The sequence below is a fragment of the Lampetra planeri genome, chromosome 41, assembly GCF_965212315.1.
Source record: "Lampetra planeri chromosome 41, kcLamPlan1.2.h2, whole genome shotgun sequence".
NCBI classification, from domain to species: Eukaryota; Metazoa; Chordata; class Hyperoartia; order Petromyzontiformes; family Petromyzontidae; genus Lampetra; species Lampetra planeri.
Genome location: NC_136147.1, coordinates 466,602 through 484,010, shown reverse-complemented (window position 1 = coordinate 484,010; position 17,409 = coordinate 466,602).

The following is a 17,409-nucleotide window of genomic DNA, read 5'->3' as shown; positions in this document are numbered from 1 at the left end:
TTCGATAAGCGCGATAAGTGGCTGAAGGATATTGTTTCCAAACGCTTACAATTCCGGTGGTACGGTGGGCACGATACGCACGGCACATCAAAGCGAACAGACGATGGACATCGCGCTCGGCGAAGGGGACACAACAGCGTGCGTCGTCGCATTTAAAAGACGGCGATTGTGTTACTCACTGTACATGAAACACAAAACATATATTATTTTTTATCATAGCTCTGACATTTTGCGAGCTCAAGCCTTGCCATTATTGCTCAAACCTTAAACAACGAGGGTGACTCGGTGGAAAATATTCAGAAATATCATCTTGATTTGAAGCTTTCGTGACTGCAGGAATCCATACTCTTTCGTTCTTTCGGTAAAGTCACGTGGGTAGAAAATAAAATAAAATACCGACCTTACCCAAAGAGCCAAAGATTATTCAGAAGTCGCAGTTTACGAAGCTATTCGCTCGGGCGTGATGGGTGGCGCTGCTGTCTGTGTCACATCGCTGCGCGATCGACAGTTTTGTTTCAAATCTCGACTGAAACTTCACGTGCTTAGTTTGTTGTCCTTCCCCCGCACCTCCGATCAGCGCGGTTGGTTACGTACGGTGCGAAAGAAGTTCAACATGCATGCAGAAAAAGCTTCATAGCTCATCGGATTCCACCAGTCTAGATACAGATTGCGATTTGTGCTGCGCATAAATGCTGCGCATAAATCGCAAGTTCACGTGAAACTGACCATGGATATTTAAACGAACAGGTGAATACAAATGTTGACCAGCTCTCGTGCGGATGATTGATTTAAACAAATATTTGGTGAAATTTAAGTTCCATTTTTTTTTGTTGATCAAATATGATAATATGAGTAGAAATAACGTTGCTAAAGCTTTAGTTTTAAATGTAGTGTCGTCGTTCGTGCAAATTGGATCTTACAATCGCGAAGGAGCAACAGACGATCTGGAAGGTAGCAGCCAAGGTGGTGGTGAATCAGCACGAGCAACAATTGCCCGTGCTCTGCGGTCCACTCTATATTAAGACGTTTTCAGCAAATGTATGAGGGTGTATACATGTGGGTGGTGGAAACCCGGAGCACCCGGAGACACCCCACGCCTGCGAGGGAGCAGCACTCGATCCCATGAAGGGGGGACCGACGATATTGGTCTGCACTTCGTTGTACCACAATATCCTGGTAAGCCAGGGCATGGAACCTTCTCGACGCCCAGGATAAAAGTTGTTTTGCTAACTCACGAATTCACTTTGCATTGTTTCTCTATGCTGGTACCAGTGGCATGCGGCAAATCCGAGTTTGCAATTCGTGACAATTCAGTACATGTATAGAATGCTCAATATCGACAACGGGCGTACCCACGGGGGACAGATAAACATTCACAATGTTACTCGTGTTCAAATTATCACCGCGGTATTCATATTAACAACGTACAGTATATATATAGCCAACGAAGGGCTTCACTGTGCCTTCGAACCGTTTTCAGGATTTAAAAACCCGAAAGCGTTTGGACTATTCCTCCGCTATGAACGGGCACGTGTGGAGACTACCGTGGCTGGAGAAACCCCATGCGTACGAGAGGAGACGACCCTTCTGCACCGCAGCCACAGTCAAGGGCTCTCGCCGAGCACACGACAGAAACTCTTTGGTTCTGTCGATAGTCACGTAGGTAAAAAAGAAAATAGAATAAATGAAAACAACTAAATTAAATCACGACAAGCGTCCGTCATCAGGTGAGAATGCTTTCCCACCTGATGACGGACGCTTGTGTTGCGCCCGAAACGTCGTTTTCATTTATTACATTTTATTGTTTTACCCACGCGACAGATACTCTTGTAAATGGATGGATCACCGTCGCGCGCCAGCGCCCTGCCAGGAGGCAGCGGTCACGGCATGGCGGGTCATGGGGTCTGGTGGAAGCCTCCTCGACTCCCCCCCTCCCCCCGCGATGCCTGACACCTGTGGGAAAAGAGCTTCATAGCTCATCGGATTATTCCAGTCCTAAATAAACATTCTGATTAGCTGCACGTCCTGCACATTGTGATGTGGCTTTGTTTGTTCACCCACCCACCCACCTACCCCCCCATCTAGAGTTTTAAGCCCCCGGACAAATGTGGAGTTTGCTCCCCTCCCACTCGCCTCCTCCCCTAAATCCGGCCCTGACGCCACCAGACACAGCAGCGCATTGTTCCCTCTGACCCCGCGTGCGCCAATTAAGCGCGCGTCTCGCGGTGGCTTCTACCGCGCACACTGAGCCGACACCACCGTGCACACTCACCCGACACGTACACCCCCAGCCGCCGCCTGCCCCCCCCCCACCGAGCCCCAGTCGCCAGACTCCACTGAGGTCACGTTGCCCCCTCTGTAAAGTCTACGCCAGGCTGCAAAGAACAACAACAAACAACTACAAATATATATGAGAACAAAAATGAAAACTTAAAAAATCAAACGCAAACTGGCGATGCCCCGCAACGAGCAGCGCGAAGCCCTGGCCGCCACATTAAACCCGTCTGCGTGCGCTGCTTCTCAATTACAGCAATCGTTGCTCGACTCGAACAGCGTCTCGTCGGATCAACGCTTACGGGTTTAGTAACAAATGCTACGGGGGTCGAGCCCTGGCGCAGTGGTTTGGCGCTCACTGTCACGAACTCAGCAACCCCGGGATTGATTCCTGGCCACGGTTGGCATCAGTGGTGAGTGACAGCTGAACCCGCTACCGGCCTCTCCCCCTTAAGCCTGCCCTGGCCCTTTAAAAACAACCAGCAATGACCTGCACGGCAAAGTATAAAGGTACTTTCAAGTATAAAGGTACGAAAACATTTATTTTTATTTTGAGTTGTAGAGCTCTTTTTCAGAAGCGACCTGGCCACAAATGGTAGCTCAGCAGAGTGGCGTATATCACGCGGACATTTACAGCGGCCAAATACTCCAAATACTCCAAACGCACGTTTCTAAAAATGTGGAGGGGAAAACCGAGAATAATCCACGCGACCACTGGGAGAGAGACACGCAAACTCAAAATATACAGCAGCAGCAGGCGTCAGAGTCGGGATCGAACCCACGACCTCCTGCGCACCAGGCGAGGTAGTTGACATCTCGCCACCGTGGCGCCCTGATCAGCCGAAGTTTGGTGAAGCGACCCCATTACCGACACGGTGTGGGAAGTCCTTCAGGGATGGTTCGACAAAAATGATGTATATGCAGGGGTTGTAATGATGTGCAATGTGGTATTTTAAATACCGTTCATGGATTTATGACCTTCATTGTGAGCTTTAAATGTTGTGTTTGCCTTTTAAAGAGTGCACTTGCAGAGAAAAAAACATTCTTGGCGTAGAATGTTTAAAAAAAAGATGGAAAAGCTTTCATTCAGCACTGCGAAATAATTGCACCGTTTGAAGTAACCCTTGATATGCAATACACTGGCACAAAACAATATGCACTATAATATATGATATACATATACAATACGACGTATAATACAATAAACAATACACGGGCACACGTGCCATGCTTACAGTGGATCCTGCCCAACATTTGTATAGACGGACACCGGGAATATATCTCACCTCCACGCGTTAATACATACAACATTGAAGCGATTCATCTTCTTGGTGCTTTCGGTAAAGTCACGTAGAAGGGAAATAATAAAATAATAAAAATAAAACATAATACAATAAATAATAATAAATAACATAAATAAATAACTTGAAGCAATGTGTATATTCACGATCAGTTCGCAAAATACACATTACATTTTTTTGATTGGGTCTCAAACAATTGTTTTGCGCGTTTTTATTCATATAGAGCCCCCCTCCTCATCCTCCTCCTCCCACATTCTTAATAATTTCCCCTTTTGAAAGCCATGTTTTGACTCATCATCCATTCTCAGAGCCCTCTAAAGCATCAAGGTCTGGCCCATTAGGCCTTTATTCCAGACCTTTCGCTTCCCCACGACTTTGCCGTGCGCCTGTCTTCTTGAGTGCGTTTCGGCACAGGACGTGCGCACACACGCCGCCCAAAGACAAAGATCCCCAGTGGAGTCTGTAGGACGGACTGTTGGGGGCAAAGTGCTGTTCGCGAGCGCCCTGTGTAGGCAGGGACGGCACACGAGGGGGTGGGGGCCAGCACCACGCCCGACCGCCTTTGTTCACCCTAATGGCGATGTTTTTACGCACCGCGCTCGGAACTCATTTGAGGCTGCGTCGACCTAGGGGAGGCCCATGGCCGCTTCAGATAATCGTCACTGATGGTGGCCATTAACAGGAATCGATCCCGGGTCGCCGGGTTCGTATTGCAGCCGCTAACCACTGCGCCACCGCTCCCCATATGGAGCTGCACACGCGCGCGCACGTGGCCAGCCAGACTCACGTTTAGACGAAACGGCCATAATGAGGAACGTAGTCGCAATGCATCGAGATGCATATAATGTATCCACGTCATGTTGTACGTGCATCGCCCGAGGTGTTCTTGATATTGAAGAAGATTGCTTTTTACGTTAGCCGTGAGCGGGAATCGAACTCGGGTCCGCCGGGATCGTAGCGCTGTGTGCTCACCGCTGCACAACCGCTCCCTAAAAATAAAATACAAAGATCCCCCGTATAGCCTGCACAGGCTGTCAGCGAGCACCTATGAAGACCAGCACGGCACACGAGGGGGTGGGTGACCAGCACCACGCCCGGCCGCCTTTGTCTCCCTAGTGGCGATGTTTACACACCAACACCAGGTACTCATTTGAGGCTGAGTCGACCTTGGGGAGGCCCAGAACCGGTTCAGATAATCGTCACCGGTGTTGGCCATGAAGCGGGAATGGAACCCGGGTTGTCGTAGCGCAGCGCGCTAACCGCTACACCACCGCTCCCCCCCCACACACACACGCACGCGCACACACGCACGCGCCCGTCAGCACGCGCCCGTCAGCACGCACGCACCGTGCTCCGTTGTGTGAGGCTGAAGGTCACGAGCTGAAGTGTACCTTTTCAGCCCGAGCCCTTTCAATTGGCCTCGATTTGGCCTTGGCGCTTTGCTTTGGAGAGGAGGGGGGGCGGTTACAACGGCAGAACGTGGAAGGACAGAACAACAAGACAGAAAACACCACCCCCCACCCTCCACCCCCCCTCGCCCAAAAACACACGGGGGGGGGGGTGCGGGGGGAGGGGCGGCCTTAGTTCGTCTGGAGCTCCCGTTTAGACTTTGGTGGAGGCTATTCTGGTTAACCATTCCCAACCTGTGGGTCTCAACCCACGAGGCAGTCAGTCGGTGTCTCCGCTGTCTTTGCGGTGGCTTCTGTTGGGGGGGGGGGGGAGTTGGTGGCGCGTAGGCTGCGGAGTGGATACCGTGCAGCAGAAGGAAATGTTGAATGTGCGAGCGGTGAACGTCAGAGCACCACGTAGCGGTGCTAACAGAGAAAGGCACACGATGGCACACGACGTGAAACGCATGCGTTACGCGCGTGGTGGCGGCTAGAGGTGTGGACACGTGATATCTGTGTGTGTGTGTGTGGCGTGTGGCCCTAGTAACCTCGATTGTATTTTGGGGGGGACGTGGGAGGATAGAGAGAGAGCACAGACGAGAGGTCTTGCTTCGCGGAGCTGCCATGCCAGAGAGATCGAGAACCGCCAATCTACTCTGACCATGGCTTCTGTCTCGGTTAGCACACTGCTCGACAGATGTGAATATGTTGCTCATCGTCTGTTCAACATTGGTATGTTTGACCAATACCAGTTACATGTTTTGTGTGTGTTTTATATTTGCTACGGGAGGAACCCAAAGAACCCGGAGAAACCCCACGCAGAACAGGAGGAAACAGACAAACCCCACACAGTTTAACACCTGGTAGGGCTTTAACACGTGGTAGGGCTTTAACACGTGCTCTCTCAGGTTTTCTTTCGGTAAAGTCACGTAGGTAAAACATTAAAATTAATAAAAGTAAAATAAAATAAAAATCACGACGTTTCGGAGGCAACACAAGCCTCCGTCTTCAGGTGGAACCGTCACAGCCACGACAGCTGTATCAAGTAAATGAGAGATTACAAGAGCTACCACTCCGTTTATATAATGGTTTAGAGAGGGGGAAGGGGGCAAGTGCAGCACACTTTTTATTCATATGGTAAGGTGAGGCTTAAGAGGGTGAGCCTTTGTTATGGAGAGGTACGGTTTGTGACTCAACCTGGCCTACCTAACAATAGTGTGAAAAGGAGAAACAACTAAACATGGTAAACCTGTAATAGTTGTCTGTCAAATAAGATTGGTCAAATAAGTGTAGTGAAATCGTTTTTGCATGGTTAATCACATCTTTCCAATGATTACTCAGTTTGTAACCATCATCACGGTTGAAATTATGTCTGTGTTTGTATATTTGTATGGCTTCGTGTACAAACCTTTGATGGTAGCCAGGAGGTTTGCAGAGAACCTTGGCCTCGGAAAAGACAATTTCATGAGAGCCCACCGAGTTGTAGCAATGATCGGCAACGGCCGAAGAATCAGTTCTGCCGTGTTTCAGATCTGACTTGTGCTCGCGGACACGATCAGAAACATGACGTTTCGTTTCTCCAATGTAGCAATCACCACAAATGCAACTCAATTTGTAGACTCCAGGATACTGTAAGTCAGGAACGACATCCTTCACAGATGGAATCAGATCACGGATTTTATGCACTGTACTGAATCGGACTTGGATCTTATGTTTGTTTAGAATTTTGGAGATCTTTTTGGTCACGCCTGCTATGTATGGTAACGTGATAGTTTTGGTCGGAGTTTCATGTGGCTGTTTCTGTGTGGTGGGAGAAACAGCTTGGCGGATAGTGCGGTCAGAGTATCCGTTCATCCTGAGGGCCCGATGTACATGTCTTAATTCACCGGCCAGGTGGTGTTGGTCAGAAATGCCATGGGCTCTGTGGTATAGCGTTTTGATGAGAGAATACTTTTGAGATGGGTGGTGGTGGGAATCCGGTTTCAAGTAGGAATCTGTGTGGGTGGCTTTCCTGTAGACAGAATGTCCCAAGGATCCGTCAGGCCTCCTCTCAAACAGAATATCCAAGAATGGTAGTTTACCGTCTTTCTCCACTTCCATGGTGAATCTGATGGATGGGTGTCTAGAATTGATGTGGTCCAAGAAGTTGTTCAATGCTGGGAGGCCATGTGGCCAGATGACGAAAGTGTCATCCACATACCTCTTCCACAGGGAAGGACGCAGGGTGGATGTCTGGATGGCGTCTGATTAAAACTTTTCCATGAACATGTTGGCTATAACTGGTGACAAGGGAGAGCCCATAGGGGTACCCTCATTCTGTTTGTAGAAGGTGCCATTCCAGGTAAAATAGGTGTTGGTGAGGCAATGCCTAACCAGCGTAGGTACATCAGAATTCAATCCATGTTGGACTAAGTCCTCAATTATTGTTAGGGTGTCCGGTACTGGGACTTCTTTAACACGTGGTGGGGCTTTAACACGTGGTGGGGCTTTAACACGTGGTAGGGCTTTAACACGTGGTGGGGCTTTAACACGTGGTGGGGCTTGAACACGTGGTAGGGCTTTAACACGTGGTGAGGCTTTAACACGTGGTAGGGCTTGAACACGTGGTGGGGCTTGAACACGTGGTAGGGCTTTAACACGTGGTGAGGCTTTAACACGTGGTAGGGCTTGAACACGTGGTAGGGCTTTAACACGTGGTGGGGCTTTAACACGTGGTAGGGCTTGAACACGTGGTAGGGCTTTAACACGTGGTGGGGCTTTAACACGTGGTAGGGCTTGAACACGTGGTAGGGCTTTAACACGTGGTGAGGCTTTAAAACGTGGTGGGGCTTTAACACGTGGTGAGGCTTTAACACGTGGTGGGGCTTTAACACGTGGTGAGGCTTTAAAACGTGGTGGGGCTTTAACACGTGGTGAGGCTTTAAAACGTGGTGGGGCTTTAACACGTGGTGGGGCTTTAACACGTGGTGGGGCTTTAACACGTGGTGGGGCTTTAAAACGTGGTGGGGCTTTAACACGTGGTGGGGCTTTAACACGTGGTGGGGCTTTAACACGTGGTGAGGCTTTAAAACGTGGTGGGGCTTTAACACGTGGTGGGGCTTTAACACGTGGTGAGGCTTTAAAACGTGGTAGGGCTTTAACACGTGGTGAGGCTTTAACACGTGGTGGGGCTTGAACACGTGGTGGGGCTTTAACACGTGGTATGGCTTTAACACGTGGTGGGGCTTTAACACGTGGTAGGGCTTTAACACGTGGTGGGGCTTTAACACGTGGTAGGGCTTTAACACGTGGTAGGGCTTTAACACGTGGTGGGGCTTTAACACGTGGTATGGCTTTAACACGTGGTGAGGCTTTAAAACGTGGTAGGGCTTTAACACGTGGTGAGGCTTTAACACGTGGTGGGGCTTGAACACGTGGTGGGGCTTTAACACGTGGTGGGGCTTGAACACGTGGTGGGGCTTTAACACGTGGTGGGGCTTGAACACGTGGTGGGGCTTTAACGCGTGGTAGGGCTTTAACACGTGGTAGGGCTTTAACACGTGGTAGGGCTTGAACACGTGGTGGGGCTTTAACACGTGGTAGGGCTTTAACACGTGGTGGGGCTTTAACACGTGGTAGGGCTTGAACACGTGGTGGGGCTTTAACACGTGGTAGGGCTTTAACACGTGGTAGGGCTTTAACACGTGGTAGGGCTTTAACACGTGGTAGGGCTTGAACACGTGGTGGGGCTTTAACACGTGGTAGGGCTTTAACACGTGGTGGGGCTTTAACACGTGGTAGGGCTTGAACACGTGGTGGGGCTTTAACACGTGGTGGGGCTTTAACGCGTGGTAGGGCTTTAACACGTGGTAGGGCTTTAACACGTGGTAGGGCTTGAACACGTGGTGGGGCTTTAACACGTGGTAGGGCTTTAACACGTGGTAGGGCTTTAACACGTGGTAGGGCTTGAACACGTGGTGGGGCTTGAACACGTGGTGGGGCTTTAACACGTGGTGGGGCTTTAACACGTGGTGGGGCTTTAACACGTGGTGGGGCTTTAACACGTGGTATGGCTTTAACACGTGGTGGGGCTTTAACACGTGGTAGGGCTTGAACACGTGGTGGGGCTTGAACACGTGGTGGGGCTTTAAAACGTGGTAGGGCTTGAACACGTGGTGAGGCTTTAAAACGTGGTAGGGCTTTAACACGTGGTGAGGCTTTAAAACGTGGTAGGGCTTTAACACGTGGTATGGCTTTAACACGTGGTGGGGCTTTAAAACGTGGTAGGGCTTGAACACGTGGTGAGGCTTTAACACGTGGTGGGGCTTGAACACGTGGTGGGGCTTTAACACGTGGTGGGGCTTTAACACGTGGTATGGCTTTAACACGTGGTGGGGCTTTCGCGACCAATATCTATAATACAGGGTATTTTTTTTTGTTAGATCGCGTAAATATATAAATGTGTCGTTAAACCCGCCACCACCCGACACAGCCAATTAGTGAGGGGTTTGTCACGTAAACAGATACATGCCAATTCGTCACTAGTACAGCACACCGGTGTGTTGGAGAGCCAACAGGTGGACTTCTCCACAAATCTGGCTGTCGCCTGATGAAGCTAGTCGTACTCGGATTGTAAATGTTGTGGTTTGCCTCTCCAACACACCGGTGTGCTGTACTAGTGACACATTGGCACGTTCTGTTTACGTGACAACCCTTACTAGTTGGCTGTGTCGGGTGGTGGCGGGTTTTAACGACACATTTATATATGTACGCGATCTAACCCAAAATAACCCGTCTCACAAACCCCACACAGAATGGTGTCTGGAGTCGGGAATCGAACATAGTTCCTCCTTACAATAATAATAATAGGGGTTTCCCCTTTTTTCTGGCAACAAAACTGAAACCTTTTTACAAGGAATCATGTCTGCATTAACCACGATACTTGTGGTCAAAATGTAAACAAAAAACACACTGATAATATATGCATTGTCCTTGAAACGAATTGGTCCACACCAGAGACGGCTTTCTTTTGAGCCTCGTCTCAATTGGTGCTCGACCAGAGGACGCCAACAGGCGTACAGCTCAAAGACAATGCACTATCAAAGTAATGAGGGCTCAGGGTAATCATTTACATCATTAGACCTTCTTTGCGAGTACCATCATTGTTGTCGTCATCATCAGCCGTGACTTATCCACTGCTGGACTAAGGCCTACCAAATGCCGTCGCCATCTCTCGAAGCCTAGCGACGATTCGTTTGCCTCTCCTCGCCCCGCGACGTCGCGGGTGTCTCTCCATGTCAGCTGGAGACACCCTCCACTCTCACCAACCTGTTCCCTCGTCCTGCGTCGTCTAACGCGTCATCATACATCTCAATCACCGGCCGTCATCGCTACCTTCTGTGTGGCTGGCAGTGATTTGGGAGCCTCGGGCAGGAATAGTTTTCAGTTTTGCAAACGTCCAATTATCTTCCTTCTCTCGTACGGCTGCTCATGCAGATGCAGAGCAACGGCGACAATTTCCCGTCCAAGGGGACATCAGCAGCAGCGGAGTGTATCGCTGCGATTGTCTCCTTCGCATTTGTGGATGGGACATCGCGTCGTGATACGCTTATATATGGCCTGTTCTGGAACTCCAAGTGAGATTACAGAAGAGATATATTGACGAGAGACAAAGAGATAGGATATTAAGCGAGATGATACAGGTTAGATGCAGTGGACTGAGAGATGTAGACAGAGATGGAGTCATGATAAAGGGAAAAATGGACAAGATGGAGACGGGAGAGACGCATTCGGTATTTTATTTTGACTTCAGTTCCCACCCATTCGGATCTAGGAAGCCTCAATCCCTGTCCACGGTGCAAAGGGGCAGAGCGTGTGGACTCCAAGTGGCTTGTTTGTGACATCTGTGGAAACGAGCTTCGTAGCTCATCGGATTCCTCCAGGATAAGTAAATATTCCGATTCTGGTTCGAGATCTTCGTAATGCTGAAGTCTGTTCACGAAGGGATATGTTCCACCATCCCGTGGGACATTGCGATACCGACAAAGTCTTCAGTTCATCAAGAGAGCAATCGTAAATCACGACTGAAGCTCGGACTCCCTCTCAGAGGTGGAATTGAAACACAAATAGAAGGCCATTAAAACAAAGACAAAGACTCCCCCGTATAGCCTCAACAGACTGTTGGGGCAAGTGCCGTTAGCGAGCACCTATACGGGCCGGCACAGCACACGAGGGGGTGGGTGGCGAGCACCACCCCCGGCCACCTTTGTCTCCCTAATAGCGATGTTTACATATCGCCACGTACTCATTTGAGACTGAGTCGACCTAGGGGAGGTCCAGGTACCAGGTTCAAATAATCGTCACTGGTTGCTGGCCGTGAGCGGGAATCGAACTCGGGTCGCCGGGTTGGTAGCGCAGCGCGCTAACCGCTGCACCACCGCTCCCCACTCGCACGCACACGCGCGTTAAGTTCACGACAGCACAACACGATGCAACGGTTCTCCGATACGTTTTCGGGTCGTATCGTGTGATGTCTGGCACGTTGTCCGACGTTTCGCTGCACGTGCTGGCGGCTATCTTCAGAACCTTGAACGGAGCACCTCACGTTTCTCAATTATCTCGCGTAGCCGGCTGCCGCTGCTGCTGCTGCCCAATGTTGTTCATTTGCTCCTCTCGGTCTGGAAAGTTTTGGATGTTGTGTGTGCGTGTGTGCGTGTGTGTGCGTGTGTGCGTGTGTGTGCGTGCGCGTGTGTGTGCGTGCGCGTGTGTGCGTGTTTAGTGTAGCGGTTAGCGCTACGCTGCGCTACGAACCTGGCGACCCAGATTCGATTCCCGCTCACGGCCAACACCAGTGACGATTATCTGAATTGGTCCTGGGCCTCCCTTATGTCGACTCAGCCTCAAATGAGTACCCGGTGCGATGTGTAAACATCGCCACTAGGGAGATAAAGGCCGCCGGACGTGGTGCTTGTGACCCACCCCCTCGTGTGCCGTGCCGGCCTTCGTAGGTGCTCGCTCACAGCACTTGCCCAAACAGTCTGTTGAGGCTACACGGGGGATCTTTGTGCGCAGAATATGACCTCCTGCCAGCGGGCGTTCGACACTTAACGTGGCCTCAACGTGCACCTAGCCTGGTACAGGCGCCGTGGTGACGTCACCGCCACTTAGTGGCGAATGGCGTTTGTTGTTGTTGCATAATATCACGAAAAATCACGCTTCTGCAAAATTATATTCTCGCCTTTTTATTAATACACAATACAACAAACACGTAACATTCTTCCACTTGAAATGTGTGCATCAGTTTCTCTGTATAACCGACTGTTGACAATAAAAGGATGCCACGAAGGCTAAAGTTCGCACCGTCCTATAAAGGCGAAATATCCGCACAATTTTTTTAATAGAATCCGCAATTCTCGTTTCGTGTGAGCGATTCTGCGTTGGACCTGCAAACAATGACATGTAAACGCACTGCAGCGTTTATGCCGCATATCTGCACCACAAAGACACAACCCACCCTCTCCACACACAAAGACAAAGATCCCTCGTATAGCCTCACCAAACTGTTGGGGCAAGTGCTGTTAGCGAGCAGCACATATGAAGGACGGAACGGCACACGAGGGGGTGGGTTGCCACCACAACGCCCGGCCGCCTTTGTCTCCCTCGTGGCGATGTTTACGCAACGCACCAGGTAACTCATTCGAGGCTGAGTTGACCGCTTCAGATGGTCGTCACCGGTGTTGGCCGTGAGCGGGAATCGAACTCGGGTCGCGGGGTTCGCAGCGCAGCGGGCTAACCGCTGCACCACCGCTCCCCAACGCGTCTCGTGCTGCTCGGGGACGCGAAGCTGGACTCGCCCGGCTCTTTGAGCCACGCGAAGTGAGGGCGGCGATTTGTTTGCGTTGAACTTCTTTCGCACTGTACATAGCCAACCGTGCTAATCTGAAGCATGTAATACATCACACCAAATGCAGAGGTTTGCCACTATTACAATTTGTCATCCCGCAGCCAGCCGTGTAAGTGGTACACACTGACGTGGGTAAAGTAAATACGCTTCTGTGAAATCGTCAGCCGTGGTCTATCCACTGCTGGGTGAGGCCGTCACCAACTCGCACGATGTGTGGGGGGGGGGGGTGTGGGGGGGGTGTGGGGGGGTGTCGGGTGTGTGTGTGTGCGGGGGGGGGTATTGTGGGGGGGTGTGTGTGGGAGTGTGGGGGGGTGTGGGGTGTGTGTGGGGGTGGTGTTCTCTCGCCTCCGGCTCTCTCTCTCTCTCTGTCGTTCGACTCGACTCCCGGCCACACGCCGTCGGCCCGACTCGGGGCGCGTCTTCTCCCCAACCCCCCGCACTGGCAGTCACCGCGACGTGTCTCCCGGGCTGTCATCTCTCTCGACGCCACGTGTTCTCGTCGTTCTACCTCTCGGTGTCAGTCCACGTTGTTTCGGGGTTGGAAGGCGTGAATACATAAATGTGTCGTTCCCCCGCCACCGTCCGACACAGCCAACCAGCAAGGGCTGTGATGTAAACAAAACGCGCCAATGAGTTACGACTTGAGCCCACCGGCGTGTTGGAGAGGAATCCACAACATTTACAATCTGAGTACTGTGACGTGTCCAGCATCATCAGACGATTTTGCCTGAATCGCGTTCCCCCGTTCACCTTGTTAACGATCTTAAAAGGCCACAGTTTTTGTTGAAAAAACAAATAAACGATACAACACGAAAGGTCATCGATTGTAATATATTTCCTTTCTGTAATTTCACCGCCGCTACGGTTAGATTTACTCCAATGACCATTATCAATGAGTGGGTGGCTGCCGACACATTTACCTGTCACGACGTCTGGCTGCTGTTGTTGTTGTTGAATTTTAAAGTTACTGTCCACAGTTTGCCAATGATAAAACATTCTTCTAGAATCCCCAGCGAAACGTGACCTTGAAGCAGTCCAACATTGGGTTCACGTGGACGGCCATCTGTGGACATGCTTCAGATGGCCCGTGAGGCCCCACGGTCCCCTTGTGAAGACGTCATCCCGAGACGTCGGTAGCACGGAGGGCATTCTCAAAGTGTCCCCCCTTGGTGTTGCCGTCAGTGGCTGCATCGCGTCGTCAAAAAAAAAAGCCATGAGCTCCAAGTAATTATTCTCATCATCATCATCCTCGTCAGCAGCAGCAGCAGCCATAATCATCTAGTGCTGGATGAAGGGCTCTGACAGACGTCGACCATCTGTCAAGGGTCCTGCGATGGTGACGAATCGTCTAGCACAGGAGCAGGCAACCAAAATAACACACACAGACACACACACACAGACACACACACACAGACACACACAGACACACACACACAGACACACACACATAGACACACAGACACACAGACACACACACAGACACACACAGACACACACACACAGACACACACACACAGACACACACACAGACACACACACAGACACACACATACACAACACACACAGACACACACACAGACACACAGACACACACATACACAACACACACAGACACACACACAGACACACACACAGACACACACACAGACACACACACAGACACACACACACAGACACATACACACAGACACACAGACACACAGACACACACATACACAACACACACAGACACACACACAGACACACACACAGACACACACACACAGACACACACAGACACACACACAGACACACACAAACAGACACACACACAGACACACACACAGACACACACACACATACACAAGACACACAGACACACACACAGACACACACACACAGACACACAGATACACACATACACAACACACAAGAGACACACAAGAGACACACACACAGACACACACACACAGACACACACACAGACACACAGACACACACACAGACACACACACAGACACACACACAGACACACACAGACATCACGTCACGAAGCAGTCCGCAAAGAGCCGCATGCGGCTCCAAGCCGCGGGTCTAGCAGCTGCGTACGAGCCAATTTCATCGCTCCGTCTCCACGGTGGTCGTGTCCTTTATTCCGGGTGTGTGCCCCCCCCCCCACCTCTCCCTCCTTGGGCTGCCGATCCATCGTTAGTCTCAACCACCACGTTCTCCCCGAGACAACGTTCTCTCTTCTTAGCGGTCAACGCGATGCACACAGCCAGAGCAGTGGGTTCTATTTAGCACAGAGCCTGTTCCCGGCCAATATTCTGATGATCGATTTCGGGTCAGAATTTGTGGGGTCAAAAAATGTTGAGGGTCAGATATGATCCACAACAAAATCTATCAGGAACCACTGCAAATATTGCCCGATGAAACGTGTTCCAAAAACGCGTCTAGCTATGGTACTTCGCATACTTTTCAAGCCTTTGTTTACGTTCCTTGATCTGTACATCACGAGAGGGCTGGGCGGGCGGGTGGTAACACGTCGCGTTGATTGAACTTGAACGCGCCGTTTACAACAAAACAACAACACAACAACAAGAACACCAACAAATCCGTCGCCCTGAATCGCGCGCGCAAGTCGACCATCAGGACGCCGAGGTGCTCCGCGCGCGCGACTTCCACGCGAATTGGTCGGCACGATATGCATTTGGACGAAGGGGGCGAGGTGGAAAAACCACGAGGATCGGCCAGGGAGCGGGTAGGAGCGGAAGAAGCGTCCCCGTGACCGTGAGATGAAAGCGCTGCCGAGGAGTGGGGGTCGTGCCTCGTTCCGATTCATCACAGCGCCGTCAGCGTTGTCAGTCAGTTCTCCGTTATTAATCTGCGCAGATTGCTACCTCACTAACTAACCCGGGGGCCATCCATCAACGCGACAGGCCTTTACACTAAACTAAGCATGGGTTCAGCTGTCCTGTGCGCGGACAACGAGTGGAGAAAGAGGGAAGAGCGGGGCGGGGGAGGAGGGGGGAGTGGGGGGAAAGGGAGAGACGTTAAACACAAACACTTTTCCCCGTCACAAACATTCCGCTAGGCATGTAGCGTTTTGTGTTAAAATCGTAGAACCAGAATTTCTTCGTCTTCCTGAGTGGAAAATTATAACTTGATGATTTAGCCAGCTGGTCAAGTGTATGGAGGGGGGGGGGGTAAAATTGTTAATCAGCAGAGACTGATGCTGCTGATGAGACCCAGAAGGGCGGTGAGTTTGCGTTGCTTTAAACAAATACTGCGGGATGAGACTGGTCTGGAAGGCCAATAGGCGGACGAACTGATAAAGGATTCCCTCGTTAATCACGAACTTGCGATCTGCGATTATGGCTATCCGCGAATCGCATCTGGAACTCTGCACGACTACTGCATAGAGAGAGAGAAAGTGTTGAGATAAAGTGATGAGAGAGATATGAATGATGTAAAGTTATGAGATAAAGTAATGAGATCAAGTGATAATATAAAGTGATGCGATAAAGTTATGATGTGCAGCATCATCATTTAAGATAAGTTCAATTATAAACTATGATTTAATACTTTCATTTATATATTTTTCTAGCTTTATGTTTATTATAACCAATTTTATTTGTTTGTATTCATGACATGTCCATGCATTTAATAACTTATTTACGTATTTATTTAAGTCATTCATTTAAAAAAGGTTTTCGTAGGCCAACATCATTATCCGCGAAATGCGCCATTCACGAGGGTCTCCGGAACGCGTCCGTCGTCGCGAGCAACGAGATGGCAACGCCGTGCGAGCGACCCACAAATCTCCGAAGAACAAATTCACATTTATCTTGGCGCGCGCAACACAAGGGGAGCGGTTTGTTTGCCGGGAGCACGATTGAGATTCTCATTCTCGGAGAGCTCCTCGCTCCCTCAAGGTCCCGGGACCTGAGAGCGTGATCGTCAAGCTCTCGGCTTGCGCAGACGACGACGTGATGCGTCGTGCTCAACGACGCGCACGACGTCTCCGCGCTCTGCCGGGCGGTTGCAGTGTACGAGAGAGAGGGCCTCCTCCACCAGGGTCAACTGGGCCAAGTGCGAGGCCCCCGCTGTGTTTGGGGTCGCGAGGCGGCGTTCGCTCTGTGCTCCTCCCAGGAGGAGTCAGTTGGCAGGACGACGGAGTCAAGTACCTGGGGGTTTACCTGGGAAACCCCCACGACGTCGCTCTCAACAACTGGACCGAGCTGGCCGACACAATCGAGGCTAAATTACTGACATGGGCACGCCTCGCTCCGCAGATGCCCTTCAGGGGTCGAATGCTTGTCGCTAACACCCTGGCAGCATCCGTGCTGTGGCACAAGACCAAGGCCCTCCAGCCTCCTGCTTGGCTACTCACCAGAGTCAACCGCTCACTTCGTCTGGCATGAGAAACACTGGCTCTGCCTGGGGTACGGACAGGAGCTCTTCCTGATGGGCCTGAGCCTGGTCGACTACACGAGGCTGCCAGGTTATCACCAGAGTCTTTGGACGCGTGGCGGAGCTTCGAACGGAGCAGAACGCGCGTGGTGCCCTACGACCTCGCGCAGTT